The following is a 26,212-nucleotide window of genomic DNA, read 5'->3' on the forward strand; positions in this document are numbered from 1 at the left end:
GTATACACACATATGCATATACTTACATATGCCAGTATTTATTAAGTACTTATCTATGATCCAGTCAGTATGCTGACTAAAATTTTTGGCTATTTTTGGCTATACAAATCTATTGGCTATATACTGGCTATATAAATCCAAACAAAAAGATAGTCCCTGTCCTTAAGGAACTTATATTCTGGGGATGACAACTCACAAAAGATAACTTAAAAAAATGCATCCAAGGTGAGTGTTGAGTGGGTACTCACGTTAAAGGAAATGATGTTGAAGTCTGGAATTCAGTAGCTGAAGAATGACCAGTTTAAGTCAATCCAAGAAATGGAGATCCCCAAAGGAATTCACCAAGAGGAAGACAGACTAATGGAGGTATACTACTAGCAAGAAAACTCCAGAGTGGTTAAGATCCCAGGAGAGGAGGTCCAGAAGCTGAGAGAAATTCCAGAATGAGACAAGTTGAAGCATTATTTGGAAACCTAGAGGATCTTGTATACTAGCATTATTACTCTCCAAAATTTCAAGAATCCTTGAAGGTCATTTCTCAAATATATAGAAAACACAGTCAAATTTATATGAATATAAACCATTTCCCATTTCTCAGATCATAAGTAATCAAAGGATATTAACAGGAAATTTTCAGACAAAGAAATCAAAACTTTATATTCATATTGAAAAGATCTCTAAATCACTATTGATAAAAGAAATACAAATTAAAACAACTCTGAGTTACCACTCTACACCTATCAGAATAACTAATATGACAGAAAATATCAGTCCCAATGTCAGTTCTTATCTTTTTTCTATATATATCAAAAATATTTCCCAAATAATACATAAAATGAAATTCAAGGGATATCTTTAATAGAATAAACTTCTTTTTAATTAAAGATTGGAAAGTTTCTTAAGTATTCCAGGAATATCTCACCCACAGCTGACCAAAGAGTTAGGTTCTCTGCCCAGACCTCAGCTATGACAAGAGATAGAGAAATATTTAATGTCATAAAGAGCAGATTGCAAAATGAAAGGTTTGATTTGATCCCTCCTCCCCTTTGAAGTTGATGTAATAGGAGATAAAATGAAGCATTACTATGGTAACATATTTAAAGAAGATGTGAGGTCCTTGTGATACTTTATGACACTTAAAGAGATCTTTTGAGTGAAAAAATATAACCAATTTATTGTTTGAGCAAAGAAAATTGGGGGAAGGGTATTTAAGTAGATAAGCTCAGGTTCTGCAATTTTTATGCAGGAGATATTTGTAGCAGGAAAGGGGAGGATTCATGGAGAGATGGCATTTATTTTTCTTTTTGTCTTCTTCAACTATAGCATCTAATACAGAAAATACCCAAAATAGCTACGTAAAAATTGTACAGAATAGCAGTCAACTTGAGAGAAGGAAGCAATTTCACTGGCAACAGAGAAATGAGCCAGCTACAGTAAAGAGTAGATTCTGGGAATTCAGCAGAATGACTTATGCAGCACAGACGCTCCACCCAAGGACTCTGTGAAGAATGATAGGATTTCCAGGACATGTTACACCTGGAGTTGCATTACCTTTGTCACATGTGTATTTTTTTTTATTATTCTACTCTGAACCCCTAAGCAGCTGTAGCATGAGCTGCAGCCACACCGTAGTAAAACCATCTCAGCAAGTGGACTAAAAATAGACTAAATATAACCAAACCCACTGGTGAGTTGAAGGAGTGCTTACCTCAAGCAACTGAAGTCTTTCTCTGGTGAATGGGTAGGTGAAAATAATTTGTTTCAACTGTCATAAAGGTAACTGAAGCAGGTATTATGGAGCACTTAGAGCTTGGTCAAAAATATAAGACACCATGTTTATCCATTGCACCCAATACCATCACCAGTTGTGTTATCTTTTTTTCTTGCCACTGGTCCCTAGAAGAGAGAGTGAGACTGACAACTATACACAACACTGCCTCACTTAAAGCCAATTCACATACAAGTTAAAGTTTCTGTGATGCCATAGGTCCTCTTTGAAAAGAAAATATAGCTCATTTTCTGAGCTTACTTTTCATACTTTGTGTGAATTTCTGGGAGCATATGCCATAGGCTTATGGGAGAGTGATTTGAGGCTCTCTTTTTACTAATTAAAATTTTTTGTTAACAGTTAATTTTAGGGGCAGAGCCAAGATGGTGGTGTTAAGGAACTTGTTCCCCCCCAAAAAACTCCAAATTCCATCAAATTATGACACTAGTCAAAATTTAGAGGGGCAGAACCCACAGATTGAGTGATACAATTTCCCAGTCCAAAACAACTTAGAAGTTCCACAGAAAAAGTCTGCTTCACCAGGTCCAGGGATTGGAAAAAGCCAAAGGGCAGCCACAGAGCAGTACAGTTAAGGGGGCACCTGAGTCCCTGGGGATGCCTGAGTCCAATGCAGAGGGAGCAATTTCCAGGCCTCTTGGTCCAGGGATCACTGTGAACAGCCAGAAGGGGTGATGAGAGAACTCTGCCTCACCAAAGTGAGCACAGAGCTCTAGCCTCAAAGCAGCCCTGAGGTGAGAACCTGCGACAGGGATCAGGGAAGCCACCCAGCACTTCCAGAGGGCAGCCCACAGATGGTAAGGAGCTTGTAGGAAGACTTTGGAGATCTTCCTGGTCTCCCTGGGGCAGGACTCTGCTCTTTGCCCACAATCAGATCCAGGTTGCAGTCGGGAACCCACACCACCATAGTCAAACAGGGACCCTCCTCAAAGCTCCAGGGCAGAGGGGAGAGGCTGTGGTCATCCACTTACCAGAACACAGGCAAGAGAGCAGTCAGAGCTTCTCATAAGACCTTGGAGGAATTAAGGGCCCTGTGGGTTGTCCCCAAATCCCCCCAAAGCCTTGGATGTGCAGCAAATCAGTCATAAGCTGATGAGATGAGCAAACAAAGAAGAGAATCTGACCATGGAAAATAACTTTGGTATGATGAAGTATCAAAATACGTACTCAGAAGAGGACCAAGTCTAAGATTCTGTATAAAAGCCTACAAGATAAATAGAAAATTGCCTCAGGCTATGAATGAGCTCAAAAAAGACTTTGAAAAGCAATTAATGGTGGTAGATGGAAAAATTAGGAGAAGAAATGAGAGCAATACAGATAAATCATAAAAACAAAGTCAGCAGTTTGGTTAAAGAAATACAAAAATTACTGAAGAAAATAATATGTTAAAAACTAGTTTAGGCCAAATGGAAAAAGAAACACAAAAGGCAAATGAGAGGAATGCCTTAAAAAGCAGAATTGGCCAACTGTAAAAGGAGATAAAAAAAAGTCTCTGAAAAAAATAACTCTTTCAAATGCAGAATGGAACTAACAGAAGCTGACAGGAAGAAATTAAACTATACCAAAACCCCTCCTCCCACAAAATTAGAAGAAAATGTGAACTGATGTTGAAAACATATCCAGGAGAAATAATTTAAAAATTATTGGACTACTGAAAACCACTACTAGGAAAAGAGGCTAGACTTCATTTTTTAAAGAAATAATAAAGCAAAATTGTTCTGAGATCCTAGGGAATTCACAGATCACCTCTTGAAAGATATCCTAAAAGGAAAATATACAGGAATATTATAAACAAATTCCCAAGTCAAAGAGAAAATACTAAAAGCTGCCAGCAACAAACAATTCAACTATCATGGCTCTATAGTTAGAATTACACAGGATCTGGCAGCATCTACATTAAGGGCTCATAAGGTTTGGAATATGATATTCCAGAAGGCAAAATATCTTTATAACAAAGAATCAGCCACCCAGCAAAACTGAATCTTCTTTCAGGGAAAACATGGACTTTCAATGAAACAGGGGACTTTCATACTTTCCTATTGAAACAACCAGACCTGAACAGAAAGTTTGATTTCCAAGTATGGGACTCAGGTGAACAATAGAGGGGATGGATGAAAAGGACTAATTATGAGGAACTTAAAGATGTTGATACTGTCTGTATTCTTGCATGAGTGGGAGATACTGATAACTCATATGAACTTTCATATTTATGAGAGCAGTTACAGGGAACATATATAGACAAGGCACAGGAAGGAGCTGAAAATAATGGTATAATAAAGGAAAAAAGATGGAGTCAATAGGTGATAAAGGAAAATGCTGGGAGGAAGGGAAAGGAGAGGTAGAAGGGGCTAATACATTTCATATAAGAGTCAAGAAAAAAGTTTTTGCTATAAAGTGGAATGGGGAAGGTGAGGAGGAATGAGTGAGCCTTCATTCTCATCAGAAATGGCTCAGAGAGCCATACATACTTAATAGGGTATAGAAGTCTATCTTACCCTAGATAAAAATGAGAGGAAATTGATGGGATAAGGGGGAATGGTGGAGGAGGGAAGGGAGGAGTAGATGATAGAAGAGTGGGAAGATCATGGGAGAGGGTACTCAGATACAATACACTTCTAAACAGGGACAGGATGAAAGGGGGGAGAGAGAGAATAGAATAAATGAGAGTGGGGAGGAATAGAGTGGAAGGAAATATAGCTAGTAACAGCAAGTATAGGATAAATATTCAAGCAAATTTTGGTGGACTAATGATAAAGAAGGAAACTCCTAATAAAGATAGAGCCATTGGAATCTGAACACAGACTGAAGTACATTTTTTTTTTCCTTCTCACTATTCTTAGGTTTCTCATCTTTCGGGGGGGAGGGGGTTTTATGTCTACTTTCACAAGAAGATTATTGTAATAATATAAAATACATAAACCAAAAAAGATTTAGCAAAAAAAGAGTTAATTTTATCTGCCTCCTGATACTTGAGGGAGGAGGGGAGTCTATGAGCTATATAGTAATAAGAGTTCATGCTTAGAAGGCTAGCCCTAGAACCCAAGATATCAGCCACCCTCTCCTGTTTCCATCCCACAAATATGAGTGCCAACTGGGGAAGTATCCCAGTTAGGGTTCCATATCCTCCATCAACAAAATAGCCAATGAAGGAACAGTTTGTCTATCTGTACATGACCACATATGGGGTTTTCTTGGCAAAGATAATGGAGTGGCTTGCCCTCTCCTCCAGTTCATTTTACAGATGAGGAACTGAGGCAAAATGGGTTAAATGACTTGTCAAAGGGCACACAGCTACTAAGAGTCTGTGAGGCCAGCTTTGAAATCATGAAGATGAGGTTTCCTAATTCCAAGCCCAGTGACTATCCATTATGCTGTTTATATTTCACAAATAAAAATCAGTGCTTTGGTCTTGGATGAATTCAGTGAATATGCAGTTGGAAAGTCAGGAAATATAATATGGAATTCTAATGGAATTTAAAGGAAGACAATGGTGGAAGAAGGAATTAGTTAACATAAGGTCAAGGGTGAAGTATAAGACAAAATGTTCAATGTAACAATTTCATATACCACTATATGAATGTGTTTCTTATGCTAGATGAGAGGAAGAATTACCCTCCCTTCATTGTTTCTTTCCTTCCCTCACTGAAGCCCAGATTGCAGAGAATCAAAGAAGAAACATTAAAGTTAAGATACATGTGGTTAGTATGTTTAGACTATTCATTTTTTTAAATTTTTTTTGCAAGGCAAATGGGGTTAAGTGGCTTGCCCAAGGCCACACACCTAGGTAATTGTTAAGTGTCTGAGACCAGATTTGAAGCCAGGTACTCCTGACTCCAAGGTCAGTGCTTTACCTACTGTGCCACTTAGCCACCCCTAGACTATTCATTTTATAAGTTTGGCATAAATCAGGAAAGTAATAGAGTAGAAATACCAACAGAAAACAAAAGCAAATCACAATTATTATGACGCTTTCTTGTGTCCCAATTAGATTTTGATGATGCCTATATATTTGCCTACATATTCTCCTTTTCCTTTCTATGGTATAATTATTCATCATTTATATCCTGCATATCCTCTTGTGATTATCTCTATTACTAGTCAACTCTACTGCTTGATCTCTCCATTACTCTTTCCTAACAGTGTCAGATCTTCATTTGGGCCTCTGTTGCTCTCTTCTACCATTTTCTGAAGTACAGTTGTTAGATCAAGGTCCTCAAAGAGAAGTTTTAGACATTTTAATAATAATCCCAGAATATTGCTCAAAAAGTACTCAACACACACACACACACACACACACACACACACACACACACACACACAAGCAATAATCCTTCCTTTAAGATTAAACCTGTCTTTTGACCTGTTCTTTTCCTCATTATTATTGCAAGTTATTTTGGTTACTCATATAAGAGGACTGAAAGGAAGTTATATGGAGCTTGGGTGATAAGGTTCTTTTCTACTCCTAATCTCCCTATCTTTATGTAAATTTACTTAGAAATGAAATTTCATCTTCCACCCTTACCCATCACCCCAAAATATAGTCAAGTAGAAGCAGCCAAACTGTCATCCTCCTCTTTTTCCAATATTTCTGCCATTTTCCTGAGATAATTTTTTATACCTAACAACATTAATAGCACTGGCATCCCTATAATAAAGACTTTTAAAAGTTTTTGTGACTTTTTGTAAATAATTCTATGTACTCTTTCAAGCATCTTTTTTAATTAATCAAAATGTAAGCAGTACATGAATTTCAGTTTCTCTCTGGAACATAAAAGTACTTTTAATCATTGGTTCATGCTCCAATATACCATCTCTACCATTCACTATATTTCAGAAAGAGACTGAACAGGATAGTCCTACTATCATTTTACATTTATCAACATTCTAATTCTTTTTCATTCAGTGTCTAATGTGTTTTTTTCTCAATAAGTCCTTTTCTTGACATTCCTAGTCTTGTTCAAATACTCTTCTGACTTCTGTCAAACTTGTTGACTTCAACATTATAGCTCATTTTTACAAAATGCTTTATACAAAGTGTTTTTTATACAAAATTCTTTCCCTATAATAATCCTGTGAAATAATTTGAATATTATGAGGAAGAGAATTTATTGGTAAATATCATAGTGTTATGAATTCAGAGCTTGATGGAAATGTACAGGAGATCTTTTCTGGGGGTGGGGTTTACTAGTCAATAGGGTCAAGTGACTTGCCCAATATCGCAAAGTATATAGTAAGTGTCTGAGTTCAATTTTGAACTCAGGTCCTCCTGACACTAGGGCCAGTGCTACAGCCACTGCTCCATCTAGGTGCCCCAATACCTTCATTTTCTTACAAGGAAACTGAGTTAACTTCCAGCAAAAAAAAGAAGGGGTATGAGAATTTCTATGATATGAACTTGTTTCCACATCTTATATTTTTACTTTTTTTTATCAATTATCTCTCTCATTAATTTAGGATTCCTTTGAAGGTATTGAACATATTTATATATTCATTTAAACCTATTTTCCATTACTCTACTCCTAAGAGGATAGATACAAGTACTGATCTTTGACAGTTATGCTCAAAATTAATTTTTGAGAAGATGCAAGTAATTTCTAAAGATTAATGTAACCATTAGAAGATATCATCCCCTTTAAGATTAACTTTTTTAATTCTATAATTTAAAATAATATGTAATTATAATCATTTGATTAGATAATATCAATGAATAAATATTAACTTACCAATAGGCTTCCAAAAATGCATTTCCTTGTCTTATTCCATCTAAAAGACCTAATCATTTAATCAAAAATATTTCTGTAATCATCCTAAATTATGGCTCCTAATGTCAAAAAAATTATATCCACAATTGGAAGGAAATGTCATTGTGAGCAATTTGTAGACTGTGTGCACTCCAAATGATATATATGTATCTTTATCAGATGTCATCATCACTATCTCAGAGGGATACTAATGTGTATGTGTATGTTTTGTGTGTGTGTGTGTGTGTGTGTGAAAGAGAGAGAGAGAGAGAGAGAGAGAGAGAGAGAGAGAGAGGGAGAGAGAGAGAGAGATAGGTTTTTATGGCCTTATAAACTGAAAATTTATTTTCTTTCATTGTGTCCAAGAACAATCAAGCAAATTGTTTTTGGTTAAATCCCATTTTTTGTGGTAGTATCTCTATCACCAGTGAGAAAACTGAATTGCCATCTTAGGATTTGTTTATGTATACAAGTTCAACAAAAAAAAAAGAAATAAAAGGTTGAATAAACTAAGAATATTGGGATCAAATAGTGTTGAAAATATCATATTTTTTAAAAAAATTTAATTTAATGATAGTTGATTTTACAAAGCAAGTGTCTTTTAGCCAATTTTTATATTTTCTGTACTTGATGTCTTCTTCAAAACAAATGGTGTTGATAGAATAGAGAGATCATGCCTGAGTCAGCATTGATCTACCTAATAATCAATTGCAAAATTAAAAAATTTACTGACTACCATAATATAAAACATCTGAAACATTTGTGTGAATAGAAAAAAATAATCAATGCCATAATAAACATTTACTGACAATGGGTTCGAATTTGGAAGACAATATAGTCAGGATTTATTTCATGGGCCTTATCTAGTGATAAGAGAGTTAGATTTGAAAGCAAGGAACTGGATTGAAATTTTGGAATTGACACTAGTCATAAGACAACAAACAACTTCTCCAGGTTGGCTTCCTCATCAGAGAAATTTGAGTGATAATAATGACTTATAATACTAAAGTATTAAGTGGTTGTGAAGGAAAACACTTTGCAGATATTAGAAATGAGAGTCATTATAATGTGTTTATACCTTGCCTTCAAATTGTGATTTTGACCTTGATTTTTATACTTTTTGGTTTCCTTTGATCCATTCTTTCTGTTTTCTTCAAATACAAAATAGAGAAATTACTTTGGAGAGAAATTATCCCATGTTTTAACACTTTAAAGAATTTTCATTTGAATATAAAGATTTCTATTACCATCTCCACAATAATTTAAATACAAATAATATTATATTTTTATTAATTTATATTTTAAGATAATATATATATATATATATTAATCACAAAAGATTTATCTCATCAATGAAATGAAAGTGATAATTTTATTTGTGGATTATTCAAAAGTTAAATCTAGGGGAATCCCCTAGGGATTATCAAATCCATTCTTCTCTTTATTACCCATATTTCTAAGAATTGAGGTTAGAAAAAGATCGACTATTCTTTTGAAAAAAAACTTGCCTTAACATCCACTTTGAAGAACTTCAATTTATGTGAAAGAGCAAATATTTTAATTTTTTTAGTTAATATAAATGTTTCTGGCTGGGTGACAGTGGTATTTATAATTTTTTACGAAAAATAAATTATAGGTTCCTGATGTTCTTTACTCTGGAGCTAAACACAAACAGATGTGTAGGTACAAGTTAGTGAAGCAGATTAATCACAAGGAAGATACATAAATCCAAAGGAAGGAAGCTACACCCTCATCTCATCATCTACAATCTAGTTCAATAGTGTTCTAATTGAAGCCTATGATTTTGACATTTAAAGGCACTACACCCATAAAGATACCATTAGGCTTTCATTAGATATTTCTAAATCATACCAAAGTTATATGGTTTCCTTTACTCACCCACATTTTTAGAACTAAAAGGGAATTGCTTGCTCTTTTTAAAAATGTTTGACTACAAATTTTCTGATGCAATTTTAAGCAGAAAGTTTTAGAAGTTGAGTTTCATTGGTATATACTGACTTTTCTGAGGTTAAATACTGAAGAATATGATTTACACTATGAGGCAAGTCATAGAATTATAAAACTATAAGTAGGAGAAATAGTGATGGTGTCATCTCCAAGTCACTAAGCCTAATGATCTGAAAGAAAACAAATTTCCATACAAATTAAGACACCTTTAACTGTCAAAGCTTTATTAAGCATCTAATATATTTCAAATATATAGCTAATATATATCTATATATCAAATATATCTAATATATTTGAAATAATTTGCTGTATGCTTCACTATCTTTACAGTGCTAGGAAAATGTAGTTGGGAGAAACAAATTTAGCTAAATTCAAATTTCTGAGTACATAAAAATGAATACTGACTATGTCCAATGGATCTTAATAGGAAGCAAATTCTATTGATTGTTAATAACCTAAATTATTGAAGATTCATTTCCTATTATTAATCAGAGAGAAACTAATCACAAAGTAACATGCTCAAATTGGTAATATATTTTCTTCTAAAAATAGTAAATTGCAAAATATGGCAAATACAAGTATGCTCAATGCAATAGTCTTTCCCTCTTCCATTTCTTTTAAACATAGGGTTTATTGGAAATAAAAATTTTAAATAACTTTTAAAAACTCATCCATAATCAAATTGCATAGACTCCTAAAGTTGAAAAGGACCCCAGCAACCAATAGCATAAATGGCACCTAAAGAGCAATATTTCTACATTATCTTTGATAAGTGCTCATCCAGCTTGTACAATAAATCCTCCTTACATTCCAAAGCAACTCATTCCACTTCTGGACAGAAGTAATACTTAGGAATTTCTTCAACTTCAGTCAATCAGTACTCCTAATTTTGTCTTTCGTTTTGTTCTATTGAATCAATTTTTCATAATCAGTAAATAATAAACACAGGATCCTGTATTGTCTATATATCTTTGACACCATTGGTATAAAGATAAAAAAAGGATTCTTTATAGAGCAACTCTTTCTTTTTAGTTTTTTTGCAAGGCTGTGGGGTCAAGTGTCTGAGACCAGATTTGAACTCAGGTACTCCTGACTCCAGGACTGGTGCTCTATCCACTGCACAACCTAGCCACCCCTAGAACAACTCTTGAAACAGTTTTTGTGTTTCTTACTATATAAACTTAATTGAGATTTATCTCTATTTATGTGAAAAGGAGTGTCATAAAGATTTTGTATATAAGGGGAAAGTAATCATGTACTCTTGTCAGTTCTTCTAGTTCTTCTCTGACTTAATCTTATTATTTTCTACTTTCCTTCCTTCCTTCCTTCCTTCCTTCCTTCCTTCCTTCCTTCCTTCCTTCCTTCCTTCCTTCCTTCCTTCCTTCCTTCCTTCCTTCCTTCCTTCCTTCCTCCTTTCTAATGCAAGTTAGAATTTGTATTCTAATCTTGGCAACTTTGGTTCCTATTTTGCCTCACTTTGCAAATTAATTAAATATTTACTAATTAAGATCCTTTTTAGGATCCAGCAAGTCACTGTCATCAATTCCTAATAAAATCAAATTATTCCATATAATTATTAAATATATTGTCAATGCAATTTCCATTTATCATTTTAAATGAGTTTATTAAATTCTTTGTGATTTGATTTCTCCATTGGATACCATGTGATATACTAATTAAAATTATTTGTCATAATTTTAATCTTTACTTTAACAGATTCCTTTTCTCACGAGTTGTGGACAATTGATTCAGGGTTTATTTCTTCATTAATTATCAGTCTTTGCTTGTAAATTAAAATAAAACTAATTTCTTTTTTGTTTCTTTGATATTTGCTTTTGCAATGCTCAAACTCTATCAATTCTTATAATCTATGATCCTAGGTAAATAAGTTCATTGAAAATAGTATTTTTTTAAAAAAAGCTCAAACATTAGTGCTTCACATATTAAATGATACATAATAAGAAAATACTGAATGAATGAAAACTCTTAATCAGTCTCAGCCATAGTCTCATAACTTAGCTGATTAGACTAAATTGCATTTATCTGAAAATTCTAAATCTTATGATCATAGAGAAAAAGAATCTATCATGTAGGCATATGTTAATTAATCTTGTTCATGTTAAATCATTAAATTTTATATATGTGAATTAAGATTTTTAGTTTTGGTTTTGTCCAAAGTTTGACTTTTATAAATGTTAATTTTATCAAGGGGTCAGAAATGATTAACAATATAACAAAAAAAAATAGTTGATTCATTACAAGGGATTCCTAGCTTTCCTGTCATTCCTTGTTGCATAGAGGGGACCTAGACTGTTAAGTTGGCTCATTCATCCTTGCTAAAAAATCAGCAGCCCACTATCTCTTTTAATAAATTGTCTAACTACTTCAACTGTCCATGATCTTCAGCATGTCTTCATTTGACCTTCAGTCATAAAAGAATCTGCTTTTTATCATGCTGAAACACAATAAACTCTGATTTATTTGTTCTTCTTTATGGAATTGCATTCTGATGTGTAGGAAGTGTTACATTAATTATCAAATACTTGGGAGAATAGGAAGTTTTGGGAAAGTGACACCATTGTCTTAAAACAGGTTTCAGAAAGAGAATTGCTGTTATTTGAAGGTTGCAGTAGATTTCATATTTTTAAAGCATATGTTGGAAAGAAGGAATTTAGAATTGAAAAGTTAGAAAATAAGATTCCACTGAATAAAATTTATCTCAGCTGGGAAAATTGGGAGACAAGAACTTGTTTAAAAAGTATCAGGGAGGGGCAGCTAGGTGGCTTAGTGAATAAAGCACCAGCCCTGGAGTCAGGCGTACCTGGGTTCAAATCCGGTCTCAGATGCTTAATAATTACCTAGCTGTGTGGCCTTGGGCAAGCCACTTAACCCCATTGCCTAGCAAAAACCTAAAAGAAAAGAAAAAGTCAGGGATCTCTGTGAAGGAAGAGTTTTTAATTATTTTTCCCAAATTATGAGTTTGTCTCATTTTATGAAAGTATTTGCAAAAAAAATAAAAATGAAAAGTATCAGGTAGATCATAAAAAAGGGAGTAAAGACCCACATATAAAAAATATTCATAGCAACTCTTTTTGGAGTGGGAAAGAATGAGGGAATGTCCATCAAATGGGGATGGCTGTACAAAGTGTGATATATGAATGTGATGAAATACAATTGTTCTATAAGAAATCATGAGGAGAAGGACTTCAAAAGAGCCTGGAAAGACTTGCATGAACTGATATTGAGTGAAGTGAGCAGAACCAGAAAAACCTTGTACACACTAACGGCAACATTGTGTGAAGATCAACTACGATGGACTTGCAGTACAATAATTAGTAATGGAAAATACCATTCACATCCAGAAAAGGAACTTTGGTATCTGAATGCAGATCAGAATTTACTATTTTCACTTTTTTTAAATTTGTTTTACATTTTTCCTTTCTCTTGCTTTTTCCATTTTTATTTTGAGTCTTCTTTCACAACATAACTAATATGGAAATATGGTTAACATAATTAAACATGAAAAACCTATATTAGATTGCTCTCTGTCATGGGAGAGAGAAAAACGTGAAACTTAAAACAAAAATGATTGTTAAAATTATTTTTGCATGTAGTTGGAAAAATAAATTAATATTAAAAAGTAATCATGAGCAGGTGAATTTCAGAAAAAGCCAGAAAGACTTACATAAACTAAGGGTGAGTGAAGTGAGCAGAACCACCAGAACATTGCAAATAATAACAGCAACATTTTGTGATAATCAGTTCAATGATCAACATCTATTCCAAAAGACTTGTGATGTCAAACGTCATCTACATCCATAAGAAGAAAAAACAAAAACTATGGAGTCTGAATGCAGACTAAAATGTACTTTTCATTTTTTAAAATTTGTATTATTCTTTTTCTCTTTCTTATGTTTTTCCCTTTTATTTTGATTCTTCTTTTTCAACATGATAAATATAGAAATGTGTTTAACATGACTGTTCACATACATCCTCTTTCAAATTGCTCACTATCATGGAGATGGGGAAGAGAGAAGTAGAAAAATATGGAACTCAAAATGAATGTTGAAAATTATGTTTTGGAATTGGAATTGGGAAAATATGATGAAACTGGAAAAAAAGAAAAAAAGTACTAGGGAGAATTAGGCAGAGTGTTTTGGTGTTGTGAGAAGTTCATAGAAGTGTGACCTGAGGGACCTAGGTGTGATTTTTATCACTATTGCTAATTTGTCTTCTGATTTTCAACAAAGCCTCTTTCCTCTATTTAACTTCTTGGACTGTCAAGTTTTCATAGAGGCTCTATATATAATCCAATTCTAACATTGTAGGATTTTAGAGGACTTTAGAATGCTAATAGGTGTGGAGAAGTTCTTTTCAGCTTGAGTTCTGAGAATGAACTTGAAGCAGAGCAAGAAAGAATTGCCTATCCCCTTCCTCCTCCCCACCCCCACAAATACAGAGTAGAAAGAAGAAGGAGCTGGTTGTCCTGGGTATAAAATAGTTTGAAATCATAAAAAAAACTAATTGTGTAATAAAACTTGGAAACTATATCATAATCTTTTTAGGTGAATCAGATTTTGTTTTTATTTATGATAAAAAATATATGAACTGTGAAAGTATGGGAGAAGTCTAATCAAATGCATGTGTGTCTGTATGTGTGTGTGTGTGTGTGTGTGTGTGTGTGTGTGTGTGTGTGTGTGTGTGTAACACTTGGACACACACTGTTTTCCACAGAACTTTTAGGAGAAACAGGAACCAAAGGAATCACTGAAATGATTTTTCAAATGGATAAACTAAAGAACTGAACTTCTGAATTTTTCCTTCATTACAAAAAATGAGATGTATCCAGAGAGAGATATCTTTACTTGATGGGAAAACAAGCATCATATCTGAAGCCTTTGTGGTATGTGTATAAAAATAAATCAATGCAATTCATTCCTATTATTTTTCTAGCATTGCTGCAAAATCTTTAGAACATATCCCAGAGGAACCCAATCATTGCAAATCTACAGTCACTTTACTTGTTAATTCAATTCACATAAGAGCTTAAACAGTTGACCTATCTATCTAAAAGTCAAACAAGGTTGTATAGAAAGTAACTCTAATACACAATTATATTTCACAGATTTGGCTATAAAAATTCTGGCAAGCTTTCCTTAACCATCGGTACATTTAAAACTAAGAATGAAGAGATCTTCCTCATTGTATCTGGTCCCTGATTTATCTGAGAACTTCTGCCTGTTTCATTTATATCTATTTCAGTTTCAAGAACCTTCAAATGTTTTGTATCAATTTATTCTTATTTTCTGGTTCTTTTTACTCAGTTTAATCAACCAAATGGTTAGCAGTGATAAATCCTAGAAAAAAATCTGATACTAAATTTGATAAACTTTGTTGAATCGAAGATCATTGTAATGAAGCTGATTTCTAAGTAGCTGGGGATTTGAAGTCAATCCTATATGCAGCCCATTTTTAACCATATATTTAGGATTGATAATTATTTGCCTACATGGGATTTTCCCAGGGAAACCCATGACAATCATGACATCAAATTTCTGGCTAAGGAAGTCATTTACTAGTTCTTACAGCCATTCAGACTTCGCAACTTTTGATAGTATTCCACTCTTAAGATGTGAAATTTTCACCTAAATGCTGTTGAGGTCTTCCATACTTGCTGCTGTTGTGGTGTCACTGACTAAATTTATTTTTCCAGTATTATGGAAGAGATGAAGCTTAAAGTCTTAAGTCAAGCAGAGATTCCCAAAAGATAGTAAAGTCCTCCAGATTTGTCCTTTTTGAAGATGACATAAATTTACCAATATTGAATTTTGGGGGTTTTTAAATACCATTAGAATGTAACATTATTTTAAACCTTATTTGGACCAGGAGTGAAAGAGAGAGAGAATGGGAAAAGACAGGAGCTATAAGATTAAAGTTTAAGAAAGAAATAGGAGAATCCCTTTCTAAATTAACTTGAATGGCAATATAAATGATCATTTTTTTTATTCAGCAGTCACAAGCTTTAGAATGACATAACCCAAGGTATCTAGGTGTCTTCTAAATTTAAACAATCATCATTCTCTTAGTATGTCAAACACATTCAAAAATAAATGTTCATTTGATGCCTAAATTTCTGTGAGTTATTGTGAAGATTATAAATACTTGAGTGTTCACTTGGGGTGATCAGAGTAAATACTGGAAAAAAGGAGTAGCCTTACCAATTTAAAGAGAAGTATAAAAAGAGAAATTACTCTTACAAAACTGGGGGGCAAAAAGTCCATCAAGGGGAAAACTTTATCAGAATTGACATTTTTTTTCAACTCAAGAGGAGCAGTCATACTTGAAGTAAAGAAAGTCCTTCTAGTAGAAGATGTCTTTAGAAAATCCATCTCTCAATAAAAATATGTATTTATTGATTTATGATTTTTCATTTTAATATGCTATAAAATTTGATATTTTCTCCTACCCAGATAGAACATTTTAAAAAACAATTAAATGTACTGACTTTGATTTTTCAGTAAACTTAATTTAATCAAGGGATGGCAAAGGAATTTTAAAAAATATTTTAAAATTAGCTCATGATACTAACAATGGTCATATTAGTGATTTTAAAGGTCTGAAATGAATATCTATGAAGTCTAATTAATCATTATATTTTGTTTACACTACCCTTCCTATTATTTATCTCCCCCTACTGCCAGTAGAGCCATCTTGAGGATCTGGAGCATATAATAGCTACCATGGTAACAGAGTTCATCATAAAATGGCCATTCTACTAATGATTAGAGTCTTTGTACTTAACTATGTTGGACCTCATAAATTAGAAGTCTAGTACTAGGATTGTATTCAAAGCTTTTATAACATGGCAGAAATTGCTAAAGCCTTCATAGTTCTGACAATGGAACATCAGAGTATCACTTTGGGAAAATGGTAAGACATGTAATCCTTATAGGGTATTGCATAGAGTAATCATATTGATGAGATCAGCGGTATTGTATGGCATTAATGATCTCAAAAAATTGACCAGTACCTACCAAATGGTATTGAACTCAGAAGGGACAGTGCTCTATCCACTGAACCACCTAGCTGTCCCATAAACTATTTTTTTGATAAAGGAAATATATTTTAACTCAATAGTCTTTTAAAAATTAATTATGTCAGGGGCAGCTCAGTGGTGCAGTGAATAGAGCACTGGCCCAGGAGTCAGGAAGACCTGAGTTCAAATACAGCCTCAGGTACTTAATAATTACCTAGTGACATGGCCTTAGGCAGGTCACTTAACCCCATTGCCTTGCAAAAAAACAAAAAACAAAAAAAATAAAAGTTAGCATAAAAAACTTATGAAATAGGGGCGGCTAGGTGGCGCAGTGGAAAAAGCACTGGCCCTGGAGTCAGGAGTACCTGTGTTCAAATCTGGTCTCCGACACTTAATAATTACCTAGCTGTGTGGCCTTGGGCAAGCCACTTAACCCCATTGCCTTGCAAAACCTAAAAAAAAATTATGAAATCACAAACTTGGATTAGGTCTTAAGAGATCAAAATCAGTCAAATTTAAATGTTTCTCTTAGGAAAGGATATCCTTCATTACATACACACACACACACACACACAGACATATATATGCACACAACATACATAAATATAACATACTAATTGAATCATTTGCAGAAAGAACAGTTCAAGAACAGAATGTTGGCTGTATATAAATAACAAAGCCTAAGGGGCAAGAGATAGAAAGAAAAATTCCATTTAAAGAAACTGAAGACAACATAAAGTACTCAGCAATCTACCAACCAAGACAAACCTAGAGACTGTATGAACATGGTTATAGAACACTTTTCTTTTCTTTCTTTTTTTTTTTGCTATTTTTTAAAAAAAAAAGTATTTATTTAAGGCAATGAGATTAAGAGTGACTTGTTCAAAGTCACACAGTTAAGCAATTATTAAGTGTCTGAGGACAGATTTGAACTCAAATCCATTTGATTCCAGGGAGGGTGTTCCATCTACTGCACTATCTAGCTGGCTCTATGACACTTTTCAACAAATAAAGTCAAATCTAAAAAGATGGGAACATTCCAATTTGCTCATCATTAGAGCAAGCTAATATAATAAAAATGACAATTCTACCCAAATTATGAGTAATTACTTATTCAATGCCATAACAAACACCAAATAACTATTTTATCAAGATAGAAAGAATAGCAATAAAATTCATCTGGAGCCATGAAAAGTAAAAAATATCAAGAGAATTGAGGGAAAAAATGTAAAGGAAGGTGGCCTAACTGTACCAGATCCAAAACTATACTATAAAGTGGCAGCCACCAAAACTGCCTGGAACTGATTAAGAAATAGAATAATGGACCAGTGGATTAGAATAGATACAAAAGAAAATGTAGTAAATGACTATAATAACCTATTTTTTGACAAACCCAAAGATATTAGCTTCTGGGATAAGAACTCACTATTCAACAAAAACTGTTGGGAAAACTGGAAAATAGTATGGCAAAAGCTAGGCATAGAGCCATATCTCACACACTATACCAACAAAAGGTCAAAATGGGTATAGGATTTAGGCATAAATTGTGATATAGAACAATTAAGAGCTCAAGAAATACTCCGTCAGATGTATGGAAAGGGGAGAAATTTATCATCAAACAGGAAATAGAGTAAATTACAAATTGCAAAATGGATGATTTTGACTATATTAAACTAAAAAGTTTTTGCATTAATAAAACCAATGCTGCAAGATTAGTGAGAAAACAGAAAGTTGGGAAACCATTTTCACAGTTAGGGGCTCTGATAAAGTTCTCATTTCTAAAAAATATAGAGAATTGAATCAAATTTATAAGATTACAATTCATTCTCCAAGTGATAAGTGGTCAAAACATACAAATAGGTAGTTTTCAAATTATGAAATTAAAACTATGCATTATAATTTGAAAAAATGCTCCAAATCATTATTGATTAGAGAAATGCAAATTAAAACAATTATGAAGTACCACCTCATACCTATCAGATTGACAAAGATAACAAACAGGAAAGCAATCAAAGTTGGAGAGATTGTGGGAGGATTGGGACATTATTGCACTGTGGGTGGGGTTGTGAACTAATCCAACCATTCTGGAGATCAATATGGAATTATGCCCAAACAGCAATACAACTGATCATACACTTTGACCCAGCAATACCAACACTAGACCTATATCCATAAGAAATCATAAAAAATTGAAAAACTTCCCAAAGTCCAAAATATTTGTAGCAGCTCTTTTTGTAGTGCCAAAGAATTAGAAATTGCAGGGATTTCTATCATTGGGGAATGACTGAACAAGTTATGGTACATGAATGTTATGGTATACTGTTGTTCTATAGGAAACTATGAAGGATTGTACTGTAGAGAAGCATGGGGAAAAACCACAGCATCTGATACTGAACAAAAGGAACAGAACCAAGCGAACAATGTACACATTAACAACATTGTGAGTAGATGTACTATGATGGATGAAGCTAAGCTCCTCTCAACAGTTTAGAGAGGAAGGACAATCCTGGAGATCTGTTATAGACATGCTATCCACATTCAGAAGAAGAGAAGGAAAAAAATAACCCACAAAATCTGAATCAACAATATGTTCACTTATAAAGAATTTGTCTTATATTTTTTCCTTTCTATCCCATGGTTTCCTTTCTTTTCCCTTAGTATAACATTCACTACACTGCTGATGAGGGGAGGGTAATAGAAAGAGAGGGTGGAAGAAAATTGTGTAACATAAAGATGCAAGTGGAAGAATGTTGAAGAACTTTCATAACATACAATTGATAAAATAAAATAACATATCAACAATAAAAGGAAATTAAGAGTCTGGGGAAATATGCTAGGATTTAGACCTAAGAACATCAAATACCTCTTATTTGATAGATGAAAACTGAAATTCAGAGAGATAAACTATCTTAGATATGAATCTAAGTTACTGATTCCAGACTCACTATTCAGTTTCATTGTATCATATTAACTCCTTAAAGTTTCATTAAATCAATTTCTTCTCTAACCATAAGTAGGGAGACTGTATCCTTCTCTTTAGATTTACTTTCTCATAATCATTGACATTTTCTCTATATAACATAGTATTAGAGAGACATAGTAACAAGGGTTTTTCACATAATGCTATTTAAATCCAATTTAATTTCTGAATAAGCAAAAAGAAAGAATATCTGGGTTTCTTAAAGATAAAATGAAATTTACTTTCTATGGTGATCATCTGGTTTTAATCAGTCCTTTTCTTTGTTACAGTTTGCTTTTGACTATTACTATCCATTTAATTCAAGGCCCTAAAAAGTACACCAATTATCAGGCAGTTCTGAGTGACTCATTCATCATGTCATGGATATTTTCAGACTGGGAACAAACCTCAGTGATAAACTTAATAGACTTAAATAGTGAATCCCTATACATTATGCCAAAAACAAATTAAAAAAACCAAAGTGAATAAAATCTCTACTGCTTTCAAAAACAGTTATAACCTTTCCAAGATAAAAAAGTAAAACAATTTTGTCTAAGACTGATATTAGACAAAAAAACAAGAAAGTTGCCAAATAGCATACCTTATCATAGCAAATATCTCTTCCATACACACTTTATACTGAAAATTCCTTAACAATCCACAAATCCTTTTGTTCCACTTTCACCTAAAAGGCATATTTAGTAACTCTACCAGCATAAAGTATTTACATTCTAAGTCATAATTATTCTAATTATAACTTATTGATTTAAATTGCTATGCAAATGATTGGTATCAATTCCTTTCTTGAGCAGATGTTTTGATAGGTGCCACCTGGAGGAAACAGATGCCTAAAAGAGAAAGAAGAATAGGAGACAGTTGTTATTAAAAAGCAAACTTTCCCTTTAACAGTTCTCATCTGTCTACATTACAGACAAACTGCAATTTTCTGTTTTCTAGATAACATATTCCATTTTTGTCTCCATGTCTTTACATTAACTGTTTCTCAAGCAGTCAATATTCTTCTTCCTACCTAATTCCTAAACCAAAGTTTGTTGCAAATACTTTATAATGCATTTTCTCATCCATCTTCCACAATAACAATAGTTTTTTCCAGTCTTTGTGTGTGTGTGTGTGTGTGTGTGTGTGTGTGTGTGTGTGTGTGTGTGTGTGTTTATGCATAAAAAGCTAGACGCTTCTTGTGTTTACCTTGTTGGTTATGGTACCCTGCCCTGTTAAGGGGGCAAGAAGTGCAAGTGTCAGTTTCTCTAGAGTACTTAGAAAGTGGACAAAATTTTTTCTTTCTTTGTTTATTTGTGCCATTTCATTAGGCTAAAGGGAGGAGGTTATTCTGAAATAGATCAATGGTCAAACATGAACATTTTGCATTTAAAAATGCAAGCATCCAACTATAATTTTAGAAATTGATCCAAATCACTAATAGTAAGAAAAATGCAACAAAAAATTTAAACTTTTACCTCAGACCCATCGGGCTAAGATGAACAAAAAGTGAAGTGGAAGGACTATGGAAAGACAAATAGATTAATATACTCTTGGTGGAGCTGTGATTTGTTCCAAACATTCTGTAAACCATTTTAATTTATGGCTCATTTATTTGTCTTTTCAAAAAGCTAACATTTTAAAAAGGCAAAGAATATAAAAAGGAAATTAAAGTTAATTAATATCTTCTTTCCTGATACAAATAAATAACTTCATCAATATTCCTAATGAAATAACACACTAAATACTCTTTCTCATTATTAGAGGTATTTATTACTACAGGTAGTTATAGACACATATATTTATGTGCCTATGAGTGTGTATACATATGTATATTCATATGTGAATATATCTATACAAAATTCTAATCTTAGAAATGCATGTTTTTATATTTATTTGACATCTGTGTCTATGATTTATTGAGTTCTCCCCTCTAATGTCTCCTAGGAAAGTCCATTATATACGTGAATGCTTCAAGTGAGCTATCATGCTGCTCATGCTGGTGAGAGAACAATAATATCTGCTCTAATTCTAATATCTCCAATCTTTCAACTCTTCTTCATATGATCAAATTTAAATATCATTATCATTTCAGTCAATCTATTTATAAAAACCCTTCTAAGTGTAATACTCATAATTGAAGATGGTACTCTGGATGTTATCTGACCAGCAGGGAATACATTTTATATCCATTTTATATCCATTAATGAAATCATCTTTTTAAGTTTTTTTCAATTGATATTTTACTTTATTTTCTCAATTACAGGTTATGAAAAGTTTTCCACATCCATACACTTCATATGCATATTTTAAGTTAAATAATTTCCTTCAACCCTCCTTTCCCATCCCCCACCACTCACAGCAAACAGTCAGGAGAATATTATACATACACATTTGTGTTTTATCTTTTTCACAGATTAGTCATTTTCTATATGAGGAAACAGAGCTAAAGGAAAAGAAAGAATGCCATGAGATAGGAAAGAAATACATTAGAGAAATTTTTATAAAGGGAATAATACAGTTTCTGCAGGGGGGGGTTTTTTTGGTATTGTTTTGTTTTGTTTTTCTTCCTCTGGATGGGGATAGCATTATCCATAGCCAATCTCTGAGGTTTGTCCTAGCTCTCTGAACAGAGAGGAGCTGCATCCATCAAGGCTGATCCACTCACAAATTTGTTGCTAATGTGTACAATATTCTCCTAGTTCTTCTCCCTTCGCTCAGCATCAGTTCCTGTAATTCACTCCATGCTTCTCTATCGTCCAACCGTTTATGGTTTCTCACAGAACAATAGTACCCCACAACAATCAGTTATGATAATTTTTCAGTCATTCCCAAATTGATGGGCATCCCCTCAATTTCCATTTCTTTGCCACTAGAAAAAAAAAAGCTGTAATAAATATTTTGGAACATGTGAGACTTTTCCCATTTTTTATGATTTCTTCTAATATTGGTATTATTGGGTCAAAGGGTATGATCAGTTTTATTGTTCTTTGGACATAGTTTCATATTGCTCTCTAGAATGGTTTGATCAGTTCACAACTCCACCAACAAAACATTAGTGTTCCAGTCCTTCCATAACCTCTCCAACATTGCTCATTTTCTCTTTTTTTGTCATTTTAACAAATCTGATATGTAAGAGTTGTTTCCTCATAGTTGTTTTCATTTGCATTTCTCAAATCAATAATGATTAGGATCATTCTAATTTGAGTATATATAGCTTTAATTTCTTCATTTGAATATTGTCTATTCATTTCCATTGACCATTTATGATTTGAGGAGTGACTAGTAACTCAATAAATTTGATATAATTCTCTATATATTTTAGAAATGAGACTTTTATCAGAATCCCAACTGCAAAAATTATTGCCCAGTTTCCTGCTTTCTTTCTAATTTTAGCAGCATTGGTTTTATTAGTGCAAACCCTTTTTAGTTTAATCATCCCTTTTTGCAATTTATAATGTATTCTAATTCTTGCTTGATAATAAATTTGCCCCTTTCCCATAGATCTGATAGAGTATTTTTTGATCTGTTAATTGTTCTATGTCTAAATCCTGTACTCATTTTGATCTTATTTTGGTATAGAGTATAAGATGTGGGTCTATACCTAGTTTTTGTCATACTATTTTTCAGTTTTTCCAGCAATTTTTGTCAAATAGTGAATTCTTTTCCTGGAACCTGATGTCTTTGGGTTTGTCAAACAGGAGATTGCTGTAGTCATTTAGTATTATTTCTTTTGAAACTAGCCTATCCACTGATCCATTACTCTATTTCTTAATCAGTACCAGGCAGTTTTGATGACTGATGCTTTATAGTATCATTTTGCATCTGGAAGAGCTAGGTCACCTTCCTTTACATTTCTTTTCATCAGTTCCCTTGATATTCATGATCTTTTGTTACTCCAAAAATGAATTTTGTTTCCATTTTTTTTCTAGCTCTGTAAAATTGGTAGTTTGAAATGCTAGTTTGATTGGTTTTGGTTTGGGGGGGGGTTGTTTGTCCATCATTTTTGAAGAAGACCATGACAAAAGGAAGGTGATGTCATGACAAGCACTTGAACTGGATTTGAGTGAGGCAGGGGTTGTGCTAAGACACCAGTCTCACTTTCTCTTCCCAAGCCATCTGGGTTCAGTGGCCAGATATGAAACAGGACATCTGGAGATGGCCCTGAATGCCAGGCAGTCAGGATTAAGTAACTTGCCCAATGTCACACAGCTAATAAGTTCAGAGGTTGGATTCAAACTCCTATCCTCCTGATTCCAAGAGCAGTACTCTATCCACTGTGCCACCTAGCTGCCCTTGGCACTGAATAAGTAATTTAATTTGGGTAGAATTATCATTTTGGGGGCAGCTAGGTGGCATAGTAGATAAAGCACTGGCCTTGGAGTCAGGAGTACCTGGGTTCAAATCCGGTCACAGACACTTAATAATTACCTAGCTGTGTGGCCTTGGGCAAGCCACTTAACCCCATTTGCCTTGCAAAAACCTAAAAAAAATTATCATTTTTATTTTATTAGTTTAACGTAACCATGAGCAACTGACACTTTTCCAATTATTTTGATCTGACTTTATTGCTGTAAGAAGTGCTTTGCAATTATGTTCATATGGTTTCTGAGTTTGTCTTGGGAGGTAGATACACAAGTATTTAATGTTGTCTATAGTTCCTTTAAATGGAATTTCTCTTTCTACCCTTTGCTCTTGGACTTTGTTGTCCATACATAGAAATGTGATGACATGTGGGTTTATTCTATATCATGCTATTTTGCTGAATTTGTTCATTGTTTCAAGTAGTTTTTAATATTTTCTCAGGTTCTCTAATATACCATCCTCTCATCTGAAAAGAGTGAAAACTTTGCTTCCTCTTTCCAAATTCTGATTCCTTCAAATTAGTTTTCTTCGTTTATTGCTAAAGCTAACATTTCTAATACTGTAGTGAATAGTAATTGTTATAATGTGCTTCCTTGTTTCACCCCTGATCTTATTGGAAATGCTCCTGATTTATTTCCATTACACATAATATTTGTTGATGGTTTTAGATAACTATTGCTTACTATTTTAAGGAAAACTCTATTTATTTCTATATTTTCTACTGGTTTTTTAATAGGGATGGATGTATTTTGTCAAAGGCTTTTTCAGCTTCTATTGAAATAATCATATGATTTCCATTGGTTTTATTATTGATATGTTCAATTATGTCGAGTGTTTTCCTTATATTGAACCATCCCTGCCTACCTGGTATAAATTCTACCTAATCAAGGTGCTTTATCTAGCAAAAACTTGCTATAATCTCTTTCCTTAACTTTTATATAAGATGTTTGCATCAGGAGCTACTAGGTGGTGCAGTAGATAGAACACTAGCCCTGTAGTCAGGAGGACATGGGTTCAAATTTGACCTCAGATACTTAATAATTACCTAGCTGTGTGACTTTGGGCAAGTCACTTAACTCCATTACCTTGCAAAATCCAAAAAAATAAATTTTTTTGCATCAATGCTTATTAGGAAGATTTATCTATAATTTTCTTCATCTGTTTCGGTTCTTTCAGGTTTAGGTATCAGCACCATATTGCTGTCATAAAAGAAACTTGTTAGATATCCTCCTATTTTTTTAATATTTTTATAAAATTGGAATTAATCATTTCTTAAATGTTTGGTAGAATTCCACTTATAAATCCATCTGGGCCTGGAGGCTTTTATTAGGGAATTTATTAATGGTTTCTTCAATTTATTTTTCTAAAATGTGATTATTTAGATATTTTGTTTCCTGTTCTGTTAACTTGGACAGTTTGCATTTTTGTAAATATTCACTCATTTCACTCAGGTTATCAAATTTATTGGCATACAGTTTGGCAAAGTAGTTCATATTATCTCTTTAATTTTTCCTCATTGTTGTTTAGATCATCTTTTTAATATTTGATACTAATAATTTGGTTTTCTTCTTTCTTTTTTTAAATCAGATTATACACAGGTTCATCTATTTTGTTGGGTTTTTTTCATAAAACCACACTTAGTTTTATTTATTAAATCAATGATTTTCTTACTTTCAATTTTGTTCATCTTTCCCTTCATTTTCAGAATTTATAATTTTGTATTTAATTGGACATCTTTAATTTGTTCTTTTTCTATCTTTTTTTAGATGCATATTGATGCATTGATCATTGATCTCCTCATTCTCTATTTTATTCATATAAGCATTTAGAGAACTAGAAATTTTGGAAGTTCTCTATTTCATTGAACATTCATTTTGTGCCCTGACAGAATATGCTGAATTTTGCAGGGTAGTAAAATATTGGTTCTAATCCAAGTCATCAAAACTGCCTGGTACTGATTAAGAAATAGAGTAATGGATCAGTGGATTAGGCTAGTTTCAAAAAAAATAATACTAAATGACTACAGCAATCTCCTATTTGACAAACCCAAAAACATTAGGTTCTGGGAAAAGAACTGACTATTTGACAAAAATTGTTGGAAAAACTGAAAATAATATGGCAAAAACTAGGCATAGACCCACATTTTACACTCTTGGTTGTATTCTAGGTCCTCAAGTCCTTCAGAGTTGGAGTTGATAAGCCCTGTGCAAGTCTGATTGTTTTTCTTTTGGATTTAAATTGCTTCTTTTTGTCTGCTGGCAGAGTTTTCTCCTTTATGTGAGAATTCTGGATTTTGGCTATGATAGATCTTGAAGTTTTTCTCTTAGATCTCTTTCTGGAAGAATTTTGTGTATTCTTAC

At 33.2% G+C, this 26,212-nt stretch overlaps 1 pseudogene; it reads left to right on the top strand.

Annotated features, from left to right (window-relative positions):
* Nucleotides 1–19,022, top strand: part of LOC141504762 (glyceraldehyde-3-phosphate dehydrogenase-like) — a 38,204-nt pseudogene extending 19,182 nt beyond the window's left edge.
* Nucleotides 19,023–26,212: the final 7,190 nt, after the last annotated feature.

This window comes from Macrotis lagotis, chromosome 1 (assembly GCF_037893015.1).
Source record: "Macrotis lagotis isolate mMagLag1 chromosome 1, bilby.v1.9.chrom.fasta, whole genome shotgun sequence".
Lineage (NCBI taxonomy): Eukaryota > Metazoa > Chordata > Mammalia > Peramelemorphia > Peramelidae > Macrotis > Macrotis lagotis.